This window comes from Myodes glareolus, chromosome 10 (genome assembly GCF_982192425.1).
Source record: "Myodes glareolus chromosome 10, mMyoGla1.1, whole genome shotgun sequence".
Taxonomy (NCBI): Eukaryota; Metazoa; Chordata; class Mammalia; order Rodentia; family Cricetidae; genus Myodes; species Myodes glareolus.
In genome coordinates, this window is record NC_142035.1 from 27,213,836 (window position 1) to 27,229,747 (window position 15,912).

At 48.0% G+C, this 15,912-nt stretch overlaps 1 pseudogene; it reads left to right on the forward strand.

Annotated features, from left to right (window-relative positions):
* The first annotated feature begins 7,334 nt into the window (after nt 1-7,334).
* LOC125407737 (large ribosomal subunit protein eL36 pseudogene) lies at nt 7,335-7,637 on the forward strand (annotated as a pseudogene).
* Nucleotides 7,638-15,912: the final 8,275 nt, after the last annotated feature.

Consider the following 15,912-nt stretch of genomic DNA (forward strand, 5'->3'; position numbering starts at 1 on the left):
GAATGGGTTTGGCTCCAGGTTGTATCTGAGGAACAAGGAGACACCACAGACCAATGCAGCGGAAGAAATTGCAATGTAACGGATGTTTAATGACTGGATTTGGGGGTAAAGGAGAGGGAAGAGGTGAGGAGGATTGGGGTTCCTGCCTGAGCAGGGCATGCATGTCTGGAGTGGCAGGGCAGAGGGACACAGCTAAGGAGAAGCCTAGCGTGCTGGTACCGTAGCCACCCATGGCATTGGACTGTCCCTCACCCCTGCGTGTGCCCTTCCTTGCTACTTTTCTGTGTCCTGGCCATCTTCAATCTGACCTGTGTGAGAGCGTAGAGTGGGCCAGTCAGGGAGGAGAGGGGAGGGGAGCCTCGGAGACAGCCTGGATCTCAGAGTCTCTGTCAGTCAAAGGAGGAGACAGAAGTGTCAGCCTGGCCCTGATCCAAAAGGGTGGAGTAGGCGGCGTGAGGAAGGAAAAGAGTGCCCTGCAGCTCTTCCCCTGCTCACAGGGACAGGGCTGAGCGAGGCCCCTTTTCTTGCTCAGTCTCATGTGTGGGGAGGGATGGTTTGGAGCGAGGGTCTTGAGAGCCACTCAGAGCACCAGATACCTCTGCCAGGGTAGAGAATCGGGAGTCCCAGGAGAAGGAGCAACAGGCAGGGAGGAACACCCAGGGCTGGGACATCGTGGAGGCAGGGCTGGTGTGTATGTGTAGACAGTTTGGTCAGTCTCCTGTTCCCGAGCCCCATCAACACACTTGGGGTGAGTTAGAACCCCCTCAGGTCCGCAGGACACTAGGAACATTAAGAACCACACGTCCATCACCCTGGCTTCCATCAGTACCAGCTGTGCTGTCTCTCTCTGTCAAAGTTCTTTCTGCAAGTTAGAGGGATTGGGACTTTTCTTCACCAGACACCTTAGTCTGCAACTTTGAAACCATTGCCTCAAACAGCAACAGAGATAACCCATCTCCTGTTGTCCCTCAAGGGCGAGTTCGAGTTGACAAGGGATTTCCTGTAACAGTGTACATGACACAGTGCACCCCGGGGATGGAGTCTGCTCTGATGCTCACAGGCAGATGAGGTCAGCTGGAAAGCTTAAGCTCTGTAGGAAGGATGCCTTCAAACCCACATCACAGGATCTGAAAGAGCCCCAAGGAGGCCCTTGCTCTGAGGCGAGGAGGTGGCCCCTGCCCTAGGGAAAGATGTGACTATGGCCTCTGAGAATCTACCTGGGAATGCCCTGCAGTCCCCCTGGAGGCCATGGTTGTCTGGAGGGGGTAGGCCTTTCCATAGTCTGGTTTTGTTCAGAAAAGGGAGAAATCGGGGAGAAGCCATGTAGCCCCACCAGAGACAGATGCTGGAACTTTATCTGGTAAGTCACAGCCACATGGCGATACACAGATTACTAGAAATGGGTTAAATTAAGATATAAGAGTTAGCCAATAAGAAGCTAGTGCTAATGGGCCAAGCAGTTATTTAAAGAAAAAAAAAAGAAAAAAGAAAAGAAAATCATAGCTCAGGACAGGTTCCTACTCTGACCGCCCCCCCCCCACTCCTTCCTTAGGCTCCTCAGCACTCCTGCCTCCTCCAGACCCAAGGCTTTCTCTGCTCACTGTGTCCTCCTGGCCCAGTCAAGCCTTCCTGCCTTGGGTGTGGACATAGCCATTCGGGGCAGGACAACCAAGGGTGACAAGAGCAGTTAATCCTGGCACAATAGCAGCGCACACATTTGGTGAAGGGGCAAATGATGGTGTCTGTATCTTGTCTTTTCTGTGGACCCATCTGCTTCTCCAGCATTTGGGATGGGCATTTGACCTTTGCCTCCTCCGGAACCTGTTACTTCCCTTATGGATATTTGTGGAATAACCACTGTGCGCTGGCCTGTATTACAGGCAGGGAGGGGTAAGCCAGACTCCTACCAGAGGCGCTTGCATGGGGTACAAGAGCTGGGACACCTATGAAGACAGGAAGATAAGGGACTACGGTATTATCCGTGGCATGAGGAGGTGCTGGGCTCCGAAGAGTGAGAGGGATTTCATGGCCAACTGTTTAAGTGGAAGTGGAGGAGAGGCAGAGAGAGCCACAGAAATCAGTGGTTTGGAGTCGGGAGCAGATGGTGGACAAGAGTCTGCCTGTGCTGGAGGCTAAGAGGAGAGGGCTGAAGTCAGGCCCTGAGTGGCAGTGTACAGGCAGGATACAGAAGGGGAGTCTGCCAGGAGACTGAGGTGTCAGCAGGCCTCTGGACCCTGTGGACTGCCTGCCCGAGGCAGGATGCCAGCCAGGCTCACTGGGGTCTCATTAGCATGTGTCATGAAGGGGTGGTTCAAGTTGAAAGGCCTGAGCTCTGTCTGGGATACGGGTGTCAGACTTCTACAAAGGTTCTGTCTCTGGGCCGTGAACTTCTGGTGGGGAAGGGCGGCCATCCCCATTGTTTCTTTCTCCCTCCTGACCCTGCCATCTGGGGTTAGGGAGGAGCCTAAGGGAAAAGGTCCTCTTCCTTTGCAAAATCCCAACTGTCGGGGGCAGCCCCTGACCCCCAACTTCTCCCCCGGTGTGGGCAGAGGATGGGGGAGGGAAGAGCCTTCCCCCCTACAACCCTAGGGGAGACACAGCCTCTCCTTCTAGCTCAGGCCATCTGTCCCCTCCCGCTTTGGCCACCTGCTCTATGTGTCTAGGCAGGGCCACCTCCCTCTCTGAGCCTTGGTTTCCCCATGTGTTGAGCCTGGCTTTCAGATGCGTGTGGCTTGTGATCACCATGCCCATGATCCGCCAGTTTCGTGGTGAACGACAGCTTCCCAGTTGAGATTTGCTCTGCGTTAACTGAGGCAGGTTTACTTTAAAAAATTATGGAAACCTTAAAAATGCAAATTTGAATATTATCTGCCCCAATTGAAAAACACAGGAATGGACTGGAGAAGCAGGCCAGGTGGCAGAGCTGTCCTAACCTGTCCGGGGTTCTAACCCCAGCACCACATAAAACTAGGTACGCTGGACAGTTTTATGTCAACTGGACATAAGCTAAGGACTTCTGGGAGGAGGGAGCCCCAGTTGAGAAAATGCCTCCAAAAGACTGGGTTCTAGGCGAGCCTGTAGAGCATTTGCTTAATTAGTGATCAGTGGAGAGGGCCCAGTCCTTGGTGGCTGTTGCCCTCCCTGCCTGGGCTGGCGTGCTGGATTCCATAACAAAGCAGACTGAGCAGCTATGGAGAGCAAGCCAGTATGCAGCACCGCTCCATGGCCTCTGCATCAGCTCCGGCCTCCAGGAGCTTGAATTCCCGCCATGACTTCCTTCAGTAATGACGACGGAGTGTAAGTGTGAGCCAAATAAACCCTTTGCTCCTCAAGTCCCTTTGGCCATGGCGTTTTATCACAGCGATAGTGACCCTGACTAACACAGGTGGTGATAGATTTGGGCATTCTCCAAGACTCATCCAGGAACACCGAAAACCTGGGGGGTTTTACTGCATCTACAATTGACCTTAAAAATACATTAAAAAAACAAACAAACAAACAAACAAAAAAAAACGAGGCCATGTTCAACCAACAGTGACATCTAAAACCCAGCTCTTCCCTGCCACTAGTCTCAAAGTTCAGTCTCAAGAACCAACCAAGTCAGTGACTGCCGTGTGACAGATACTATCTTCCATCCTCACAGAATGTTCTGGGGAGTGAGCACTCCACGGGCTTTGTCTGATGCTTAGAGCTGAAGAAGGTGCAGCTTCCCTCACCTGCCTTAGATACTCACTGGATCTGATTAAGATCCCTCTGCTCACGTCTTCGTCTCTTCCTCCTCTCACCTTCCTCTGTGTGACTGGTGACAGCAGCAGCATTTGAGTTATCTGTGTGCCTAGGACTTGGGCAGGGCAGGGGAGGTCTCAGGTGCAAGGTGCGTCCCCTCAAGAAACCTCCTGAAGAACCAAACAGAGACCAGAAGAAAGAGGAAGGACAGCAGGGCTGCAGGAAGGCAAGGAGGGCAGCTGGGAGGGTCTGAGGTGCTGGGTGGGGGGTCTCCAGAGTCAGAACAAGATAAGTTTAAGGATTCCATACTTTCTGTATTGAAAACTCCTGGGCTTGGGCTGGGGAGAAGCTAGATGTTAAGAGCACTTGGTGCTCTTCCAGAGGACCCGGATTCAGGGAACACACAACTGCCTGTAACCCTGGTCCAAGGGATGCAATGTTCCCTTTGGGCTCCCCAGGTACCCACACACAGCGTACACACATACAGATATAGTCACATAAATAAAAAAAAATTCAACGTTTATTTTCATTTTATGTGTATGGGTGTTTTGCCTGCACATATATCTGTTCATGATTCGTGTGGCTGATGCCTCAGAGGTCAGAAGGCGTTGTATCCTCTGAAACTGGAGTTACATGTGGGTGCTAGGAGTTGAATCTGGGTGTGGTGTCATTTCATTTGTATTTTAATAAATAAAGCTTGCCTGAAGATCAGAAAAGTAAAACAGTTACACTGACCAACCTTACAGACCAGGAAGAAATGACACACACCCTTGATCCCTGTAGCCACAATGACACACACCTTTAATCCCAGTAGCCACACTAGTTGCCATAGAAACCGGGCAGTGCATGCCTTTAACCCCAACCCTAGAGAGGATTAAAAAACAGGAAGAGACAACTTTCATTCTGAGATTCCTGGAGGCAAGTTCACCATTTTCTGACTGAGGTCGAAGTAAGAGCCAGTGACTGGCTGTGTTGCTTTTCTTCCTTCCTTCCTTCCTTCCTTCCTTCCTTCCTTCCTTCCTTTCTTTCTTTCTTTCTTTCTTTCTTCTTTTTTCTTTTTTTGGTTTTTCGAGACAAGGTTTCTTTGTGGCTTTGGAGCCTGTCCTGGAACTAGCTCTTGTAGACCAGGCTGGCCTTGAACTCACAGAGATCCGCCTATCTCTGTCTCCTGAGTGCTGGGACTAAAGGCGTGCCCCACCACCGCCTGGCTCTGGGTTTTTATTAATCGTGTTTCACCTGGGTCCTCTGCAAGAGCAGCAAGTGCTCTTAGCTGCTGTGCCATCTCTCCAGCTCAACAGAAATAAATCTTAGGGGCTGGAGAGATGTTCCAGTGGTTAAGAGTATGTACTGCTCTTCCAGAGGACCCGAGATCAATTCCCAGCACCCATGTCAGGTGGCTCACAACCACCTGTAACTCCACTTTCAGGGAATCTGAGGCCTCTGGCTTCCTTAAACACTTACACCCATGTGCATATTCCCCAGACACACGTATACATACATGTAATAAAAAAGTAAATAAATATTTAAGAAGAGAAATAAAACACAAATAAATGAATAAATAAATAAATAAGTAAAACCCTTGGATTTGCAGATTCCAACCTCTTTTCTGCCTTTGCAGCGTGTGAAGTTCCCAGGGGTAGGGAGCTGATGGGACCAGCTCCTCATGGGACCAGCTCCCTTTGGAAGCTCAGACATGTTTGTTCCTCCGTTCCCCGCACCCGTCTGCTGCCAGTCTGCCCCTCGTCTCCCTGAGGACTGCTTGCTGGGAGACGTGGGTCATTCTGCTTTGGCATCTGGCTCACCCGGCCTTGCCCAAACATGCGTGTCCTCAGCTAGGTTTGAGGAGAATCAGACAGGCTTCCAAGTAGCTGCTTTGCATAATACTTGTAAGGACTGGCTGTTCATATCCCCCTAGGTTCTCATGGCGAGGCTCTAACTGCCCAGTGTGATGTCACTTGGAGATAGGTCCTACAGGAGACATTTAGAATTAATGAGTTCATGAGGATGGGGCCTGCATGGTGGGATTATGAGCAGAAAAGCAAGAGAGGCTCCCTAGCTCCTGCACCCATATGGTCACACACTGTGCTTTCTGGCTACCTGGGTATCAGTGCCATAACCATGTCAGTGTTAGTGACCATTGTCCAGCCTCCAGATTTGACCTTGGGAAGTGGTACTGAGAGTTCTGTTGCCCCAGTCACCAGCCCCATTGTCATGTGGCCAGGGAATTGACTTGTGGTCACGTTAGTAGACATCAGGAGAATCACTTGGTGTTTGGGCAGGGCAGGGGAGGTCTCAGGTGCAGGGCACATTCCCTTGAAAACTTCCAGACAAAGAACCAAACAGAGACCAGAAGAAAGGGTAAGGGGCCTTTGATGAAGGCAGAGTTCAGGGAAAAGGTAGGGCTGCAGGAAGGCAAGGAGAGCAACTGGGAGAGGGTGGGCATGACCTGGGGGCTGAATCTGCTGGAACTCCGCCTCCTCAGGCCACAGAAGAAGAAACAACTACATTCTAATATTGTGGGTTTAACTCATTTAATATTGTGGGTCAGTCAAAGGATGTTTAGTGTGACCCCTAACTCAGGGCGGGTGTTTAAGATATCTGTCTGCATTCATCACCATGGATTTACCTTTTAGCCACTGTCAGTTTGGGGCCAGGAAGACACCCAGTTAGTTGTTTATTGTTTACCCTTTAGCGGTCTGGCCGGTTCAGGACCACGGGCTTCTCTCCTGTTTTCTAATTTTAACTCAGCTGTGACTAGCCGCTGGCGGAATGCTCCCTGAACTGTTGGCGTTTGAGGGCTGGTGAGGCAGCTCAGCTGATAGAGCTCTTTAGAGCAGGCTTGACAACCTGGGTCCGATGCTAAGCACCCTCCTAAAAAACGTGGGTGGAGCTGGAGGATCAACAGAGGTTGATCTCTGGAACTTTCTTATTTCATTTTGTTTTTTCATAAAAACATTCTGGAAAATAATGTCTGTATTTGTGCATCTATAATCAGATAATACATTTTAAAGGCACAGTGTTCAATCTTCACAGTTGACTTGAATGAACGTAGACTCACTGCGGGATGATTGGCAATACAGAGCAGCTCGGTTTGAAATGAGCATATATTTTGATTTTAGGAGTTGCTGACCCTGTAGGAATTTGGATTTCTGCCAAGCAGCTTCTTTATTTTTTTTTTTAAATAGAATTTTGTCTTATTTAAGAGATAGCGATTTTGTTTGCTTTTCCTACGATCTCTTCCTTGTTTACATTTTTATTCTCCCCTTCCGATTCAGCGAGCGTTGCCTAGCTTTCCAGGGCTGAATTACTCACCGGTAACATATTATTCTGATGCAGGAACCTTGCCGAAGACAGCTGTTTTCAGTTATCCTTTGGATTAAGCCTCACATGCACAGGGTCACACAACACCCAGCTGCAATCAAGGGAGGCGAGAATTGAAGGCTTTACCCTTTTCCAAACCCTCATTCCACAAGATTAGAAACAGCGACATTTACCTCTGAGGTTTTCCTTAGCTGAGATTAGATGTACCCTGAAGTGCCTTTGTAATCCTGCCATCAGAAGCTGAATCTTTAAGAATGAAAGCACTCCTGTTGTGGCCGCCATTGAAGAGCAGCAGCCATGACCCTGCGCTACCACTACCCCGTGGCCGTGGGCCTCAACAAGGGCCACAAAGTGACGAAGAACGTGGGTCAGTCAGGGTACAGCAGGCGGCGCAGGCGACTCACAAAGCACACCAAGTTTGTGCGGGACTGATCCGGGAGGTGTGCGGAGTGCTCAAGGTGTCCAAGGACAAGGGCGCGCTCAAGTTCCTCAAGAAGAGGGTGGGCGCGCGCCAAAGGAAGCTGTAGGAACTGAGCAGCGTGCTGGCCGTGCTGGCCTCCTTGATGAATGCAGCGGCCAAGAAGGACTGATCCCCCTCCCCCAATAAACGTTGCTGTGGCACAGAAAAAAAAAGGAAAAAAAAAAAAGAATGAAAGCACAATACTGACCCCTATCATCACATAGACACCTCCCTTTTCTGCTAACTTCCTGACCAAGGCCAGCCTGTTTTCCCATGCCATTCTATGGGTGGCATCCAAACAGTCGTTTTATACCCTTGATAAAGTCCCTAGGATAGTTTACAAATCCTTGTTGGTTGTAGTACATGTAAGTACATCCATAGATTTTTTTTTTCAGTCTATAATTTTAATTTATGATCGCTCTCAGAGTAGCACTGACTCAAGCCCTGCTATTTGGTTCCTAGCCTTAAACTCATCAGAGCTCCTCTTGGCCCTCTAATGGGGTATCAAATGGCCACTCCGGAGTCAGAGGCACCCCTTTCCAATGAGAAGATACGCAATAGTAAAGGGGATAGCCGATTGGACCAAAGCACAGGGCCCACTCCTATTGGCTGGACAGATTTCCACTACTGGTTTTATAGACTACCATCACGCCTGGCAACACAGACTAGCCCATGTCACATCCTCAGAGGAACAGAGGCCCTTACATTCTGGCACATTTTTCAAGATTCCGGTTTCTCCCCTTACCTCTGGAGGCAGCAGGTATCCTGGTTCCTAATAGAGGAGGTCAGATAATCTACAGGCCCCTGCCTGAGTCCCCAGGAACAGAGAGAACTAACAAGACAGATTCCCCCAGGCCAGCTTTTTCTGAAGAGGAGGACCATGCATCCTGTCCGTAGGGTCAGTGAAGTCCATTTGAGTGGAATAGAACCACCCAAGTTGCTGGCCCCCTTGCTAGGCAGGTGTAACACTTCCTCTTATTTAATGCATGGACAGGATATTCAACTCATCCCAAGCCTTCATTCCCTGTTCTCCTCAACCCATTTCTATTCTCTATCATCTGCTCTAAACCTCCAATTTCCATTACTCGTGCCCTTTTGTCTCTAGGAATCTCTGGCTTTCTGGGTTCTACAGGGTGTGACTAGCCGTGCCCCAGACTGACCAGTTAGTGGAAAAAGTTCTTTTACTTACATCGATCACTAGGTTTCCTGTGATCTTTCCCCATAATAAAAAGGCTAGAGTAGTTCTTTCTTAGTTTTAATTTCTAAAAACTTCCTTGAGGTAGGATCCACCGATTTCTCTGGGCACTGTGGTCAGAAGCCTCCTTTACTCAGGGGTAATATGTCCAACTTCCTTCAGTCGATCCAGACTGCAGTTTCCCTGGCTGATGTCACCTGAGAGAACCCCTTCCAGGCCAGTTCCATTTGGTTCTCTTTCTAGATTTTTATCATTGTCAGGTCTGCAGGCTGGAAAGGAAGGCCTGGATGTTTGCGTGGTGGGGTCAGGATAAGAAGATCTTGTCGTCTAAGAGAAAGCAAAGAGGAGAAGGGACTGTTTTCAGTTTCTCCGTGGGAAGGTGTTTCCCAGGAGTGGCGATCCACACAGCGTAAGGGACGGTCTGAGGTCCTTCTGAGGGCTGTGTGGATTCTAAGCAAAAGCTATAGGCAAACTCTTATCCCAAGGCAATGAGACTCTGAAATTAACTTAATAATTTGTCATTTAAGGATCTGATTCATTCTTTCAGCTTGACCCGAGGAGGAAGGGTGCCAAGGAACATGGCTGTCCCAATTAACGCCCAGCCAGGTGTATTAATGGTGGCAGTGAATTGCCCGCTGTCATCTGAATGGTATTTTCTGTGGGTTTTAGGAGTATCTTCACTATATGGTTAGCTGTACCACCCGGAGGAGGGGAGGCTTCCACCTAATCAGCTAAGTGGTTTACAATAACCAATAAATCTTTCAGTTGGCCCACTTTGGACATCTCCCTGGATACCCCGAGTCTCAGATTGTCAGGAGGCCATATGAGACATAGGGTTGCTTTTCTCTTTTTCTTACCTGGGTTTTGGCAAGTCATACATGCCCTACACGTATGTTCAGCGATGGTGTAGATTATACGACTATAACTTCGATGTTTCCCCACACGTAGCCTGGGGTCTCCAGTGACTCCCTTCCTATAAGCTGTGTGTTGTTTGGAGTCCAGTCTCTGGAGGCTTTGTGGCCTTTTTGATCAAGAGGTTAAATGACTTATTGGTGGGGGGTCCCATTATGCCCTGGATCTTGACTAACTTTGGAGGACAAGAGGCTGTCCACTTCTCTTCTCATTGGTGTAGGCTTTCCGGGAACTGGCTGTTAAGGTCCTAAAGGATGAGTTTCCTCGTCATAAAATTCTGCTTCTGTGTAACATTAAGGTAAGTCTTAGACAAAACATCCTGGACAGTTTTAAATGACTCCTGATTTTTTTTATGACTCCATTTCCCTCAGTTGTTAAATCCTAGCAAAGTTAGCAAAAATGTAATTATCCCCATCAGACATCCATGCTTGTTCTTGTAAACATTGCCATGCGTAGATCTTGGTAGTCATAGAGATTTTAGCAACTAATAACCTTGAATCATCAACCATGTATCATCCTAAGTCCTGTCCCTCATCGGCCTTGTACAACTGTGTCTTGGCTTTACACGTCCACTTTTTAAATTTTTATTATATTTATATTATTATTATTGTTATTTTTCATTCTTTTTAAAAATTTATTTATTTATTTATTTAAATTATTAAAAATTTCACCTCCTCCCCTCCTCCCACTTCCTCCCCCTCCCCTCCTCCCACTCCTCCTCCCCCTCCTTCTCCAAGCCAAAGAGCAGTCAGGGTTCCCTATCCTATGGGAAGTCCAAGGTCCTCCCCGTTCCCCCCAGGTCCAGGAAGGTGAGCATCTAAACAGACAAGGCTCCCACAAAGCCCGTCCATGCAGTAGAATCAAAGCCCAGCGCCGTTGTCCTTGGCTTCTCAGTCAGCCTCCACCATCAGCCACAGTCAGAGAGTCTGGTTTGATCACATGCTCCACCAGTCCCATTCCAGCTGGCCTTGATGATCTCCCATTAGATCTGTCCCACCGTCTCAGTAGGAGAACACACCCCTCGCGGTCCTGACTTCCTTGTCATGTTCCCCCTCCTTCTGCTCCCCATTAGGACCTTGGGAGCTCAGTTGTTATTTTTCATTCTTCGGAGAAAGCTGCTTTATCATACAAAATCCACCCTTATCTAAAGTTATTCTCTATTCTTGATAACCCTTGTTACCAAAAATATAATCTCAAATTTACAATCTTCTTCACAATTCTCTCTCATAACTTGCTTCTTATTTCATTTCCCTCATCAAGAATTGAGTCCAAATTATATGTAGCACACTGTAGTGAATTAGGATTATCTGTACACATACTTTTAGATGCCAAGTTTCTTTCCCCTATTGTGAAAACTCTTTGCTGCATGGATTTTTATAGCCTTTCCTTCTCCTCTGGTCTGGCACAGCCTGAGAGTTATAAAAAGTTTCCATTTCTGATGGTGTCTTGGAGATACCAGTGACCTTGAAGTGAAAGCCTCTTGGTAAACAAGAAAAGGCAGGAGAAAAGGCGCACACAGAGCCCCTTAGTTACATGGTATTCTGTAAGTGCAGCTTTAGAGGGCAGAAGACATCTCCTTGGTCTAGATAGAACAGAGGGCTTGCAGCCCCCGGAGAACAGCCAGAAAAACCATTTCCTCTCCCGTGGTCCCTCCTGTAGATCTATGGGGCATCCCCACTGGAACCTGCTAAAAAAGAATCCCTGATTTTCCCAATTCTCATCAAAGGTCACAAGAAGTGGGGGGGGATTACTTCCTGTTCTTTTTTAAGACTGGGCATGTCCCTCGAAATGTCCCTTTCATCCCACATTTATAACATTTTTTTTCTCTTTTCTGGAATTTTCTTCTGCTTCAGCCCTACTGGAGGTTACAATAGTGTTTTCTGATTTATTTATTTATTTATTGTTGGTTTTGGCCAACTTGACACAAACTAGAGTCATCTGGGAAGAGGGAATCTCAGTCGAGAAAATGTCTCCATCAGGTTGACTGCCTGGGAGGCAGTTTTTGGATTAATGGTTGACGTGGGAGTGCACAGCCCACTGTGAGTGGTCCCGCCCCTGGGTTGAATAGGAAAGCAAACAGAGAGTCATGAAAAGGAAGCCAATAAGCAGCATCCTTCCACCATCTCTGCTTCAGTTCCTTCCCTGGCTTCCGTCAGCGATGGACTGTGACCCACAAATCAGACACCGTTCCCCCACATAGATGTTGGTTAGTGTTTTATCACAGCAGTGGAGATGTAACCTAAGACAGAAGCCCTCGACTGCCTGACTTAGACCTCAAGTGTCTGGGTCCCGCTTTGCTGCTTGTTTTATAAAAGACGACACCATTTTTGTCTTTGCTTCTGTTTTTCTTCATCCTTTCTTCCATACACCTTTTGGGTTTCCCTCAATAACTCAAGCTTCTGACCTTTCACCCCTCAACCCAGCGTTCTGTAACTCTCCTGCTATGTCTAGCAGATGTTAGTTACCAAATGTAATTTTAGCATCCCTTGTCCCAAGGGCTCTTCTGTGTTTAATCCCGAGCACTTTCCCATCTGCTCCTTCAGCCTTTCTGGGAACTCCTCGTGACCCTTCTCCTTCCCCTGCCGCATATTAAAGGCTTTTTTTTTTCATATTCTAGGACCAGGAGGGCACTGATTTTCTCATCCCTCTTAGGGCTGTGTGGCCTTGATGGACCACATTGTTATTATACCGTGTGGGTTGCTGGTTGGGGAGTTTTTCAGCTGCCGCAATGGCATCTGTGTGGGATGATGTTTATTTCTCAAGAGGCCCTTCTTCTCATCCCTCTTTTCACTAGAGAAGAGAACACTCAATACTAAAATCAACTCAGGCTGGGTATAGAGTGAGGGCACAAAGAATTGGTCCAGTTGATCAGTCATCCCATATGGTTGTCTATCAGAGTTCTCAGCTTCACTTTGTGCAGGGACTATCTCCCCACTACTGGATCTTGTGCCTCAGAGGACTGTTTGGGAGAATCTTATTCTTTTAAAAAAATGTATATGTGTTGCTGGACAGCAGTGGTGTACACCTTTAATCCCAGGATTCAGGAGGCAGAGTTAGGTGGATCTCTGTGAATTTGAGGTCTGCCTAGTCTACAGAGCTAGTTCCAAGGATAGCCAAGGCTACTCAGAGAAACCCCGTCTCAAAAAACAATCCCTTGTAAACAAACAAACAATAAATAAGTAAAAAATATATGGGTGCTTTGCTTGCATGTATGTCTGTATACTGTGAGGTCCGAAGAAGATATCAGATCTCCTGGAGCTGGAGTTACACAGTCTGAGCATCTGGGTGGCTTCTGGCAATTGAACCTGGGTCCCTCTAGAAGAGCAGGTAGTGCTTGTACCCACGTAGCCATCTCTTCAGCTCCAGAAATCTTATTCATATTGGCCCCAGATCTTTTCTCTTTCCCCTTGTTTCTGGAGTTGTATTCCCAGAACCTCAACATTGACCCTAATGGGCTATGGGGGATGTCAGGGAGAATTCTCATCTCTCACTACTCTGGTTCTGCATAGACTTAGTCAGCACCCCTGCACTGGAGTGTTCCTATTCTCGTTGTGACCTAGGACTGTCTGACTATCACCCTAGCCACATTCTTGCCATCCAAACCTCCAACCACCAAGGTGGTACTTTACAGTCCAAGCTTCCTGCCTTGGTACGTACATGAAGTCGCCTGGTTTGCTTATTGCCAAACTGCTGATCTACTTTTGATTTTTAGGTTTTTGTTAGTTTTGGAGCCAGAGAGTGTCTCTACACCCAGTGCCACTGCAAAGACGCAGCAGGATGTGGTTCCCAGTATGGGAGTCAGTCTGCAAGACTCTTGGCTGTGGAGAGAGAGAGCCCTCATGCTGGGATCCATGTTGCAAGAAATGGATCTGGGATCTCAAGAAAATGAGCACCCAATCCAAGGGATTCAGCAAGGCAGAGAGTTTTACTTCTGGGCAATGGTGCAGAGATGCCGTGGGCCTCCCATCCACTGTGCCTCCCCAGGGGAATAGTGCAGAGGTGCCGTGGCTTCCCATCCACTGTGGCTCCCCTGGGGAATGGTGCAGAGGTGCTGTGGCCTCCCATCCACTGTGGCTCCCCTGGGCTTTTATTGCTAACAAAGAGGGGTTTTGTGCCTCTCTCAGTGGTCAGAGCTTGGCCGCATGTCCTTTTGTGATTTACTCATATAGAACAGCACAGTTTCTAGACAGAAATGAAACTTGAACATCTATTTTGACTTCAAGAAGTGCTGACTTTGGAGGAATTTGAATTTCTGTCAAGTGGCTTCTTTACACTTTTTAAAATGGAGTTTTGTCTAATTTTACCTTAGGTGAAAGAGACAGTGCAGTTTGTTCACATTCCCATAAGAAGTTTAAAGCTCCAGATCCATCTTTGTACCACACGGCATCCCCTGACCTTTCTCTCATCTGAGTATTAACCAGGCCTGACCTTGGTTAGCTTCCAAGACCAGATGAAACTGGCCTGTTGAGTGTTAATGTAGCTGTAGACTCCCCTGTGCCATGCTGACAGAAGTCTCTTCTGAATTGCTTGATGTGTTGTTAACTCTTCCTCTGCCTGTCCTGGGCCTCTTCATGGCAAGTGCTCTGTCAGTGACTCAATGACAACAGCTGGGATGGAGCCGAGGCCAGCGGCAAATAGAGCCACGCAGATGTAAACACTAGCGGGGGAACTACAGTCAACTCAAGCTAAGTTATTCCAGCACCTTAAAGAAATTGTTCTTGAGCTGGGGCGGTCCCTCAGCAGACAAGGGTACTTACTGTGCGACCATGAATAGCTGATTTCAAATCACCAGAGCTCACATAAGCCACATGGGACTAGATACCTGTGTCCCTAGGCTGTGGCAGGGCAGAGACAGGAGACTCAAAGGCCCTTGCTGGCCGGCAGCTGAGTCCCAGGTTCAATAAGAAGTCTTGTCTCCATAGAGCAAGATGGAGATGCCAGTGAGAGGACCAGACTGAGCTCGGAGCTTGATAACCAGACTTCGAGCCCTGGAGCCTACAAGGTGGAAGAGAACTGACTTTCACTAGTTTCTTCTGCTCTCCATGCACGGGTGCACTCGCGCACGTAAACAAATGTAGAACATTAACTAAAATTAAAAGAGAATTAGGCAAGAGGCAGAGGTTGGAGTTTAGAGCTAACTTTGAGTTTGAGGCTAGTCTGGTCTACATAGCGAGCTCCAGGACAGTCAGGACTACATAGAAAGACTGTGTTTCAGAGAAAGAGAGAGAGAGAGAGGTAGGGCAGGAAACCCAAATTCCTCTTCTGGTCTCTGTGTACACACACGTGTGTGTGCACTAAATACACATGTATGAATACACCACACGCACAAACAGAAGTTTAGAAAATTTCCTCAGTGTAGTGATATTTCATTTGCATTTTAATAAATAAATAAAGCTTGCCTGAAATTCAGAGAGTCAAACAGCCGCACTGATCAGCCTTACACACCAGGTAGTATTGCATGCCTTTAATCCCAGTCCTAGAGAGGATTATAAAATGGGAGGAGACAGCTCTCAGTCTCAGTCTCATCTGAGATGCCTGGAGGCAGGATCGCCATTTCAGACTAAGATGGAGGTAAGAGCCAGTGGCAGGCTGTTCTGCTCTTCTGATTCACGTTGAACCCCAATATCTGTCTCTGGGTCTTTATTAATTATGCTACACCTCTGATAGTTCAAGAGTTAGAAATCTGCAAAATTCACAAAAGCATGAATAAGAAATTAAGTACTACTAAGATGCGTCCTTCCTGTAGGCTAGCTTTCATAGCACCAGAAGATGCAGTATGGGCTGCTGGGAGAGAAAAGACATCAGTAGTCTGACCCAGATATGAATCCTCTGAGCTACAGTAGTGACCGACCGGCTTGGCATGGGTACTGTAGTGGCACAAATGTTGTGGACCAGCCAACAGCTTTCTGGTTGGATTCAGGGCGTGTTCCCCAGGAGCATATGTATGCCTGGTATGGCAAATTGGACCAAGAACCTGTGGCCAGTGAGCACTCCAGCTCCAGGGCGAGCCTACTGCTATTATTTTGCTAAATGAACACAATATCAAACTGCCCTCTAAATTCGTATCTCTATATCCGTAAAATTAGCGCAGCTGTCAGACCTCGTCAGAGAAGCTTCTTTGTGTAGCGAATGGCAGCAGAGATTCACAGCTGGTTAAAGGGCGGAGCATAGGTGTCTGTGGTGTGTTCAACCACAGACGTGAAATCTGTATCAGATCAGGAAAGAGGGGGCAGTAAGACGGTGAGAGCTGGAGGTCGGAAAGGATTCTTCTGGACACTACAGGACCACTGCGCTTTGC